Source organism: Clarias gariepinus, chromosome 12, assembly GCF_024256425.1.
Source record: "Clarias gariepinus isolate MV-2021 ecotype Netherlands chromosome 12, CGAR_prim_01v2, whole genome shotgun sequence".
NCBI lineage: Eukaryota > Metazoa > Chordata > Actinopteri > Siluriformes > Clariidae > Clarias > Clarias gariepinus.
In genome coordinates, this window is record NC_071111.1 from 31417960 (window position 1) to 31430801 (window position 12842).

The following is a 12842-nucleotide window of genomic DNA, read 5'->3' on the forward strand; positions in this document are numbered from 1 at the left end:
GATCTTAAGGAGCGTGGCGGATTATAGCGTTTCAGAAGACTGGTTAGGTATGTGGGAGCTAAACCATTTAAAGCCTTGTATGTAAATAATACTATTTTGTAATTAATTCTAAACTGAACAGGTAGCCAGTGCAGAGATGATAATATTGGGGTTATATGATCATATTCTCTGGATCTGGTGAGAACCCTGGCGGCTGCATTTTGGACTAACTGAAGCTTGTTTATTAAGGATGCAGGACAACCACCTAGTAATGCAGTACAATAGTCCAGTCTGGAGGTCATGAATGCATAAACTAGCTTTTCTGCATCAGATACGGATAAGATGCTCCTAAATTTGGCGATATTTCTAAGATGGAAAAAGGCTGTTTTTGTGATATTGGAAATATGATTTTCAAAGGACAAGTTACTGTCCAATATTACACCTAGGTCTTTTACTATTGAGCTAGTAGTAACAGTACATCCTTCTAAACACAGGCTGAATTGTGAAAGCTGTTGTGTGCTGGTTTTTGGGCCGATGAGTAATATCTCTGTCTTGTCTGAGTTTAGTAAGTGGAAGTTATTGGTCATCCAATCTTTTATGTCCTGGACACACTCGGTTAATCTAGACAATTTAGTTATTTTGTCTGGTTTTGTTAAGATATATAATTGGGTATCATCAGCATAACAATGGAAACTAATTTCATGTCTTCTAATGATGTTACCCAGGGGAAGCATGTATATTGAGAACAGCAGAGGTCCTAAAACTGACCCTTGTGGGACCCCATATTTCACTGGCATTACACCAAACAGTTCTCCATTTAGGTCTACAAAATGGTATCGATCAGACAGGTATGATCTAAACCATTTTAATGCCTGTCCCTGAATACCTATGTGATTTTGTAAGCGATCTATGAGAATGTTATGATCTATAGTGTCGAATGCAGCACTAAGATCAAGCAAGACTAGAATTGAGGTGCAGCCTTGGTCCGAAGCTAAAAACAAGTCGTTTGCAATCTTAACTAGTGCAGTTTCTGTACTATGATGGGGCCTGAAACCTGATTAAAATTCTTCAAGGATTAAGTCTACAGTCACCACCCAAACCCAGTCACACCTAGCAATGGTGCACCAGAAAGACGTCCAGCCATGAGATGCATGTCATATTTGGTTCAGAGGTCTTAGTGTGCTGAAAAGGCACACAAGTTGTGAGGTGCGCCCAAGTGTCAATGGCACAGGTGCTTGGGCCAGCTCATCGTAGCTTGTAACTATATTTCTTACTTTTTGTAAAGGCTTAGTGGCCCACTTCTTCTCCTTACGGTCTATCTCAGGGAACACATGGTAACAAAATTGGATGCAGATTAATTGTAGGAAAAGATCCTAGGACTTTGGGGGGGAAGGGAGCAAGTTTTTTTGGCCCTAACTTCTTGAGAATACCTCCTATAAGTCCACATCTTTGTGAAACACTGGGGAATGTGCTTGTAAGTGGTTGAGATAGCTCAGACTTTATGACTCTATCTGCTCAACAAAATGGCACAAGTATCCCATGAATTTTCACAAACGTACTGCAGTCTACTATGGAACGCTCACCTCCTAGAACATCCTTCGGCCATCTACTTGTGATTTCAATTTTTAAAATCAAAAAAGGGGCTCCTAGCAGGAATGCAAAAAAGTAGTGCAAGGGGAGGGGCTCCCAGCAGGAATACAAACACATCCTTTACACACACACACACACACACACACACATACACACACACACACACACACACACTATTCATACACATGAACATTTACTACATACACAGATATTACAGACACACATGCACTACACGCGCACACAAGAACAGATGCATATTACACACACGACACACACACACTATACACACCCAAACATAACACATCATATACAGTACTCACAGAATCTTCAGACACACATTACACACCACAAATCCTTTACATACACAACACACACAAACACATCTTGCACACAAACAAAGGCACACCCAACCATTTATGCCACACATACAGTAGAAACCCCCCCCCCCACACACACAATACACAGCCTACACACACCCTACGCATCCTACACACAAGCACCCGCACCATTACAGACGCCACCAAGCAGTCACTAGCAATGATGCATAGAATGACACGTGCCTTAAACTTATGATGATGCCTTTAACTTATACAGTGACATCAGCATCCAGGGCGTTTTAGGGGTCTTAGCGTCCACAAAAGGCACACAGGTGGTGCGGTGCGCCTGGGTCCTGATGGCACTGACATTGTTGCTCGCAACTATATTCCTTTCTTTTATTTTAAAAGGCCGCAGGGCCAACCTATTGGCTTTCATCTTCAGAGAGAGCTTCTTGGTGGACTACCAAACCTGTGTGTTCCTCGCCTGAGCGTGCATGCAGGAGCCCCATCATGATGTTGGTGGCAATGAGCAAGAGACCAAGAGACCAGAGTGCTGCACAGGTCTGGCTTGAGTGAGCTTGAGGTATGGTTTATCTTTTTATCTTCATCAACCAGAGAGTGAGCGGTGGTACGCAACCGAAATTAACCCTTGTTGCATCTTAAATGATGTACTTCTCGGCTTCCACCTTTAGAGGGAGGTTCCTGGGAACTTCCAGACCCACTGTCCCTGGGTGAGGGTTGGGGTTTTGGTCTCTTGCTCCAGGAAAATGGATAGACTGTGGCCAAATTGGCTGCACAGAGCAGATTGATCACACAGACCTAGGTTTTTTGTGGAGGTGAGGGTGGCAGTTTTTGACCCGACCTCTTTGAAAATACCTCCAATAAGTCCACTTGTTTGTGACCCTATCCGCTTGACAAGATGTCACAGGTAACCCATGCATTTCCACAAACTTACTGCCGCCTTCTATGGAACACCCACCACCTAGCACATCATACAGCCCTTCGGCCTTGTCCATGTGCTTTTTATTTCTGTGTTGTTTTCATTCCTTGTGGGCATGGAATGTTTGTTCCTAGCAAAGGTCATGGCAGACAGCAGCGATAAGCTGAGCCAGGCAGACTCGGAGTTCCAGGAATACCTACTGTAGCAAAGCATGGTAAATGAATGACACCTTCTGTCTCCCGAGATGTGAAATGCCTAGTTACAGGTTCGTGTTCTTGATGAACTGAGCAGTGTTTACAGTTTATGATTCAGGGACACCTGGTCCTGAAGCAGATAAAAACCTGACCCAAAACTCTGCCATCAGAGCAGGGGGCAAAGTGGCCCTAAGAACAGCAAGGGCCAAACTTTCCCGGGCAATCAGAGAGGCGAAGCGCACACACGCTTAGAAAATCCTCAACCACTTCAGGGACAGAGGTGACATACGGCACATGTGGCAGAGCATACAACCCGTTACCAACTATCATCAAATATCATCACCTGCCTGTGACAGTGAAGGGTCCCTTCCAGATGCGCTAAATCGCTTCTACTCTGAGTTCGAGATGTAGAACAACGTGATGGCGACGAAAACCCAGTTTTATTCAGTGAAAATGTAACATTTTAGCAATAAGATTATTATTAATTATCCCAACAGTCAATCTAGTCTAGCCCAAACCCATTTTTCAAGGTTTTCAACACAATAATTTTTTAGTTATAACATATAACATATAATGTTAATATTTTAAGATGTACATTAAAAAATACATTTTAAAATGTATTTTTTCAGCTAATTGTATTTCTTTTTTAACTGTCACAACAACTTCTGCATGTCCATGTTTTGTAACTACAAAACAATAAAGGCAGTATGGACAGTGTTTAAATCTTTTTTAATATATAAGAAATGACACACTTGGACTGTTGTAGCTCCTTTAGGTCACAATCATTTAGTAACCTATTAGATGAATGATTTTGGCATCGGTTTAACTATTAAATAAAATAAAATGCATTACAACATAATTATGTTATCATGTAGTAACATAATTACCACATAGACGCTGCAAAACTGGGTGATTTTAATGATATACCTTGATGCATCTCTTCATTGTGTGCCCACACTGTTTCCCCTCTACACATTGGATATTACTACACATTGGAGCTTTTTTTCTCCGGTTCAATATAAAAAAAAAGTATGAGGCACCATATACGGCTTAAGTCAAACTTCTTTCATGCACACTCACGAAACACTAGCATACACATATATGAAACTGTCACACTTAGGGTTAGGCATACTTACATACTAACTGCTCAAACAACTACATATGAAATGCACGTGCACACCTATGAGATGCACACACAAACTTTTACGTGTGCACATAAAATGCTTGGGTTTCTCGTGCCATCTCGTCAACAGACAGAACATTCTATTTCTGGGGTGGCTGAGGACCTTCACGATCTTCCTGGCCTTGGTCCAGCACCGCCTACTGTATATTGAGTGCAAGTCGGAGGCTCGGTGCGGATGATGCGCTCAGCTAGGCTCCAGAAAAGTGGCAACAGGCCCCCCCTGGGCTGAGGGAGGCTAAGACATGTCTGCACATCCTTACTGCCTGTGCTCTGCCAGTTAGGAAAATGGAGATCCACTGACTCATTGGTGGTGAGTGTGGAGGGAATTATGGTATTAAATCATGAGCTCTAGTCACTGAAGAGCATTTTGGCATATTCCCCCTTTAGGTGTCCAGGTGAGTGAGAGATGTACAGTATGAAGGAGATGAGATCATCTGTAGAGCGGTTCGGGTGTTATGCAAGCTGTAATGGGTCCATTGTGTCAGGTAGTGAAGAAATGTCTCCGACCAGCCATTCAAAGCACTTCATCACTACTGAGGTGTGGGCTACAGGGCGATAGCCATTGAGGAAAACAGGATGGGGTTTCTTCGGAACACTAACAATGACGGACTCGTTGAAGTATGTGGGGATCACCGACTGAGAAGAGGAGAGTTTGAATATCTCTGTGAAAACAGGTGCTAGCTGGTCTGTGCAGGCTCTGAGGACTCGACCTGACATGCCATCTGGTCCTGCTGCTTTCCTGGTGTCCACTCTCCTGAAGGCTCTCCTCACGTCATGCTCGGAGATGATGAACGCATTTCCGGTACCGGCAGTGTCTTCCTGTCTGTAGCCGTTAGTTATTAGCATTGCTAGCATCTGTAGCTGCAGCCTTGAAGCGAGCATAGAATGTGTTCAGCTCGTCTGCCTGGGTCACATCCGCGTTTGTCATGCCGGATGTTGGTGCTTTGTAGTCTGTTATCGTTCTTTGTCCCTGCCACAGGCTCCTAGAGTCACTCTGTTGGAGTTGTGACTCTAGTTTTCTCCCGTAGCGTTGCTTTGCCTCCTTCACCACCTTCCAGACGTTGTTTAACGCTGCCTTGCATGTCGCGGATGGTTTTATCCACCCATGGCTTCTGATTGGAAAACGTCTGATTGTTTTTTTGATGGTATCATCCGCTAGTTTGGCCACCGATTAGTCCTTTGAGCGAGCGACCTCCCTCTGAACTGGAACTACCGGTTTGAGTCTTTGTTTGTATTTTGGCAAGAAGAAGATGGCGGCATGGTCGATTTCCCAAATGGAGAGTGAGATTTTCCCTTGTAGCTCTCCTTGACTGTAGTATAGCGATGATCCAGTGCCCTTTCGCCCCTGGTGGGTCTGGTGATGTGTTGTTAAAAGTTTGCCGATGCGTGTTTGAGGTTGCCGCTGTTAAAGTCCCCCGCCACATTGAGCGATAAGTGTTGTGTCTGGTACTGTGTGAGTCCCCCTGTGTGAGTGTCTGTGTCCGCTTGAGGCGGAATGTAAATGGCGCTGATTATGACCGATGTAAACTGACAAGGAAGGTAAAAAGGACAGTACTTCCAGGTTGGGTGTGCAGGAGCGTGTGAGAGGCACAATGCTTGCGGTGTTGCACCAGCTGTTGCTCACCATTAAACACACTCCACCTCCCCTTGACTTCCTCGAGTCCCGTGTCCTGGCATGCGGTGAACCAAGAAGAACTCGGCCGGCTGAATACCGTGGTCCGGCACCGCAGAGGAGATTGCAGTCTCGAATGATTCTATGGAACATTACCCTGGCCCTGAGGTCATCGAATTTCTTCTCCAGTGACTGGACGTTGGCGAGCAGGATGCTAGGCAGATTTGTGCTGTGTGCACGTGTGTCTTCATGACCTTTGTCCTCCCTAAGGATCTCACTTGGCCAGCTTGGATCCAGAGTTAAAAACTTCAAATTGTGAGTACATTGTATACCAATAGAAGCAAGAGTGTCCCTATCATACCTAATAAACTCAATGGTAATGAATTTGCCGGTTTTAGATCACTGAAAAGTAACTCACAAAAACAAAAACAAAGAAAAAGGGGTCGGAGCAGTTGTGATGGCAGCTGAACTCACCAACGCCATCTTGAAACAGACACACAGAAACTACTTATCCTACACAAAATGTACACATCCTACACACACACACACACACAGACACACACACACACACAGCCACAGACACACACACAGTACACACACCCTACTGTATGCTTCCTACAAAAATGATGACGGGCCCAAGCACCCCCACCATTACAGTCAACATCAAGCAATCACTAGCAATGATGCAAGCAAAAACAATGTGGAACTATGAAGAAACAAAAGAAGAAGACATAAGTTTTGTTTTAGGGGTCTTAGCATGTTCAAAGGCACACTGGTTGTGTGGTGTGTCTGGTGCACACTGGTGCTTAGGCTTGCTCATTGTTACTTGCAAGTATATTTCTTTTCTTATTTTTAAAGCTGCAGAGCCACGTTCTTGGCTTTCATCTTCTTAAAGAGCTTCTTAATGGACTACCAGACTGTGGTATGGTATGTGCCGGCCTGAGACCCACAAGTGTTCCTCGCCTGATCGTGCATGCGGAAGCCCCATCATGACTTTGGAGGCAATGTACCCTCCAGAGTGCTGCGCAGGACTGCCTTAAGCAAGCTTGAGGTGGGGTTTATCTTCATCAACCAGTGCGTGACCGATGGTACGCAACCAAAATTAATCGTTGTTGTATCTTAAATGGCCAGATGTACTTCTTGGCTTCCACCTTTGCCAGGAGTTTCTTGGGAACTTCCAGATCCATTGTCCTGGGTGAGGGCCTTGGGCTCTTGCTCTGGGAACATGGGTAATTCGGCTGCAGGGAGCAGATTGATCATGCAATCCTAGGTTCTTTAAGGCGGTGGCAGTTTTGCCCTACCTCTTTGAAATACCTCTGATAAGTTCACCTGTTTGTGAAACACTGGGAAAGGTGGTTGTGGTAGATTCAGATAGCTCAGACCCTATGACTCTATCTGCTTGACAAGATGTCACAAGTAACCCATGCATTTCAACAAACATTCTGCGGCCTTCTACAGAACGCTCACCACCTAGCACATCATACTGCTCGTCAGCCTTTTCCGTGCTTTACATTCCTGGCTGCTTTTCATTCTTTGCGGCTCCTAGCGAAGGTTGTAGCAGACAAAAGCCGTAAGCTGAGCCAGCCAGTCTCTGAGTTCCAGGAATTACATACTGTAGCAGAGCATGATAATTCCATGATGATCATGTCTGCCTAGACGTAAAAGGCTTTATTTACAGTTTCTTGCTCTTGATCAACTGACCAGTATTAACAGTCGATGATTGAGGACACCTGGTTCTGAAGCAGATGAAAACCTGGCCAATAGAAGCCATCTCTGCTCTTCAGGACATTTTTGAGTACTCTGTTTAAGAAGGCTGCATCTTGCGGCACCTTCACTGAGTTGGAGAAGTTCACTGTCTCCAAGAACATCATCTCACGACCAACCAGAAACATTCAAGCACTCACATCCAGACTGTGCAACAGCTTCCTTTTACAAGCCATCTCTCTCCTCAACAAAAAGGGACTGGACTAATGAACAAACACAAATTATTGTGTTATTGTGTGTAAGTTATTGCACACACACACACACACACACACACACACACACACACACACACACACACACACACACACACACACACACACACAATATCTCAGGTATTGTCTACTCAACTACCTCAAAACATTGAGACTGAACCTATAAACGACACATGTGCAAACACACTTATCAACAACCATCTAAAAAATTTTCACACCAATGTGTAGTTGCGCGTTTGCGTAATATCCATTAGTTGTCATTTGCACAAGCCTATTTAATCTTTCCTGCTACTTTAAAGGAATTTGTCCTCTTTACTGTTTCTCCTCCCACTACCTTAACTCATTACCTCATTATGTCATCATCACGAAGTATTGAAATGTGTCACGTTGTTGCCTTAAGTGACTTTGTCACTCTTTGTCACTATTTGCATGAGCAGTTTTGTTGTCTTTTTTTTTTTTAGTATAGAACATTTTTAGTGGTAACTTAAAAATGTCCACCTGTCTTGTCTCAGCCAGTTAGTTAATTGGAATGCTTAGTAAGCTGGTTAGTTTTTGTTCATTTATGTTATTAATTTATGTTGGATGTAGGACCTTGGTCCTGGAGGAAGGTGGTTTCGTTTCACTGTGTTTCACTAAACTGTATATGGTTAAAAAGAAAAGAAAATCCTACTTGAACTTGGTACCACACATAAAGCAAACACCTAGCTAAACCCATGATTTGTTTTGACCGGCATGTGAAAGCCTACACCTTGAAATTGGGGCATACCCCATTCCTGGGATGCTTGGGTCCAGTTTGATGTGTCTCTCCACTACAGAAACATTAGCTCACACCGTCCCCAGGCTGACCCTCCATTAGAAGTACTCAGGCCTGCATTGGGGCCACCATTTGCCCATGGTTCCTCTCTTCTGTCCCTGCTCACCGCTTACTGAAGGAGTTCTCATTATTTTCTTCTATAAACTATAAACAATGTGAAGTCTTTTTCTGTATTTATATAATTATTATATTCTTATCTCATATTTATTTAAACGTTTTCTTTTTCATACTGTATTTTTTTATCATATTCTTAATTTAAATACTCTATTTTCTTTTTTTAATGTTTAGGTCATGCAAGGTTGTAAAAGCATTTCTCTGAATATCATATTGTATATACCTGTGTATAATTGTATAATTTGAATTACATTTGAAACAAAAATTCACATAAATGAACATTCTCTCTTATATAAACGTCATGCTCGCAACTTCCGTCATTCATATTGCTTCCTTTTTAATAAATGTATTTAGTCCCATGAGCGTGTAAATCTGATTTCACATAAAGTGAAAATCAGATTTCTTGTAATGACTTAATATGAACATGTAGAAAACTTCATGTAATGGAAACTTTTGGATTACCTGACCGAGGTGGTTTACTGAATGTTTCGTAAACAATTACGTTTTTAATCCTACTTCATTATTAGTGTGTCAAACAATACTTTTCAGAACTTTATGTTACTTAACGATGTACAAGTGTTGCAAGATCTCTGGGATTCTAAGCTTGAACAATGTGTAGAGCTCGCATGCTTACCAATAATAATAAATTATAATACTTATAATAAATAACCGAAATTAGTGCTTTAAGTGATAATTTTTTTCACTCTAATTTATTATAATTTAAATTCAAGTATTAAAGAATGTACTGTGTTAAACATTCTTTTTCACTTTATTGACAGTTTTTCACAACAAATTTAATGGCACATTAAAGGATGATAAAAATGTCATAAACGTGTTTAAATTGCTAGAACATGATGTATGTCAATTGAAAGAATTGCCTGGCCCATGTTCGTGAAATCAGAAAAATGTTAATTTAATGTAAGTTAAAAATGTCTTTCAGACGATTCGTCATTCATTATATGCATAGATTCGGCATCAGCAGCCAGAAAGTCAATAAAATGATGAAATCTAGTATAAATGTTGAAAGACATTTTTTTTTGTTATTCTTTTTCACATTTCGACCAATAACACAGCAAACGCAGCAAACTGAGATGAACTCAGCATCAGCAGTCCAAAACGTGGACTTTTTACAGTGACCATGCATTAGATGTGTGAGAAAACCGCTTTCCTGAGCTCGTACAGCTCTAAGAACGCAGCAAACGCATTATCACAATTTCCCAGGGCAGAAGATCTAATAAATGATCATTTCCACTACATTCATGCATTTTGGCATACATCTTAAAAAACAACTTTTTCGTTATTCTTTCTCATAGTTTGATGCTTAAAATTACTTATAAACTCGTTTTTATGTATTACAATGACCATGCATTAGTTGTGTGAGAAAACCGCTTTCCTGAGCTCGTACAGCGCTCAGAACGCAGCAAACGCATTATCTCAATCTCCCAAGGCAAAATATCTAATAAATGATAATTTCCACAACACTCATGCATTTTGGCATACATTTTGAAAAACACCTTTTTCGTTATTCTTTTTCACAGTTTGATGCTTAAAAGTACTTATAAACTCGTTTTATATGTATTACAGTGACGATGCATTAGTTGTGTGAGAAAACCGCTTTCCTGAGCTCGTACAGCTCTACGAACGCAGCAAACGCATTATCTCAATTTCCCAAGGCAAAATATCTAATAAATGATCATTTCCACAACATTCATTCATTTTGGCATACATGTTAAAAAACAACTTTTTCGTTATTCTTTCTCATAGTTTGATGCTTAAAAATACTTATAAACTCGTTTTGTATGTATTACAGTGACCATGCATTAGTTGTATGAGAAAACCGCTTTCCTGAGCTCGTACAGCGCTCAGAACGCAGCAAACGCATTATCTCAATTTCCCAAGGCAAAATATCTAATAAATGATCATTTCCACAACATTCATGCATTTTGGCATACATGTTAAAAAACAACTTTTTCGTTATTCTTTCTCATAGTTTGATGCTTAAAAATACTTATAAACTCGTTTTTTATGTATTACAGTGACCATGCATTAGTTGTGTGAGAAAACCGCTTTCCAGAGCTCGTACAGCGCTCAGAACGCAGCAAACGCATTATCTCAATTTCCCAAGGCAAAATATCTAATAAATGATCATTTCCACAACATTCATGCATTTTGGCATACATGTTGAAAAACAACTTTTTTGTTATTCTTTTTCACAGTTTGATGCTTAAAAGTACTTATAAACTCGTTTTATATGTATTACAGTGACCATGCATTAGATGTGTGAGAAAACCGCTTTCCTGAGCTCGTACAGCTCTAAGAACGCAGCAAACGCATTATCACAATTTCCCAGGGCAGAAGATCTAATAAATGATCATTTCCACTACATTCATGCATTTTGGCATACATCATGAAAAACACCTTTTTCGTTATTCTTTTTCAGAGTTTAATGCTTAAAATTACTTATAAACTCGTTTTGTATGTATTACAATGACCATGCATTAGTTGTGTGAAAACCGCTTTCCTGAGCTCGTACAGCGCTCAGAACGCAGCAAACGCATTATCTCAATTTCCCAAGGCAAAATATCTAATAAATGATCATTTCCACAACATTCATGCATTTTGGCATACATGTTGAAAAAAGTTTTTTTTGTTATTCTTTTTCATAGTTTAATGCTTAAAAGTACTTATGAACTCGTTTTGTATGTATTACAGTGACCATGCATTAGATGTGTGAGAAAACCGCTTTCCTGAGCTCGTACAGCTCTAAGAACGCAGCAAACGCATTATCTCAATTTCCCAAGGCAAAATATCTAATAAATGATCATTTCCACAACATTCATTCATTTTGGCATACATGTTAAAAAACAACTTTTTCGTTATTCTTTCTCATAGTTTGATGCTTAAAAATACTTATAAACTCGTTTCGTAAGTATTACAGTGACCATGCATTAGTTGTGTGAGAAAACCGCTTTCCAGAGCTCGTACAGCGCTCAGAACGCAGCAAACGCATTATCTCAAGTTCCCAAGGCAAAATATCTAATAAATGATCATTTCCACAACATTCATGCATTTTGGCATACATTTTGAAATACACCTTTTTCGTTATTCTTTTTCATAGTTTGATGCTTAAAAGTACTTATAAACTCGTTTTATATGTATTACAGTGACCATGCATTAGATGTGTGAGAAAACCGCTTTCCTGAGCTCGTACAGCGCTCAGAACGCAGCAAACGCATTATCTCAAGTTCCCAAGGCAAAATATCTAATAAATGATCATTTCCACAACATTCATGCATTTTGGCATACATGTTGAAAAAAAGATTTTTTGTTATTGTTTTTAAGATTTTGACCATGACAACTGTATATAAACTCATTATGTACGTTTTACAGTGACCATGCATTAGTTGTGTGAGAAAACCGCTTTCCTGAGCTCGTACAGCGCTAAGAACGCAGCAAACGCTTCATCACGCAAACGTTTTGCTAATGTCATGAATCAGCGAGCGCTGTCTTCCTATTTTGTGGATTACTATTTATATATTCATTCATCTCCCTCAAAACATCTGGATCTTCAAGATCCACATCAAACTCAAAATACGTTTCACATTCGCCTAACTCAACAGCAGATCAAATACAAATACACAAAGAAGACCACGCGCACTACACACAGTACCCAGACACTACACATCCTACACAGACGCACACTGCACACGCATACCACACACACACACAAACACGCACACGCACACACACACACACATCACATATCCTACGTACACAAATGTTGACCTATTCAAGCATTTGAGTCATTACAGTTCAATTCAATTCAATTCAATTTTATTTATATAGCGCTTTTAACAATGGTCATTGTCTCAAAGCAGCTTCACAAAGATGAAAGAAATAAAAAAATGAATTATAATAATAATAATAATAATAATAATAATAATAATAAAATAATAAAATATTAATAATAATAATAAATTGTGTATGTGTGAGAAAAATGTGTCTAGATAATAACAAGATGAATAAATGAAATTTCTCTGATGAGCAAGCCAAGGATGACGGCGAAAGTGGCAAGGAAAAACTCCCTGAGATGGCAATAGGAAGAAACCTTGAGAGGAACCAG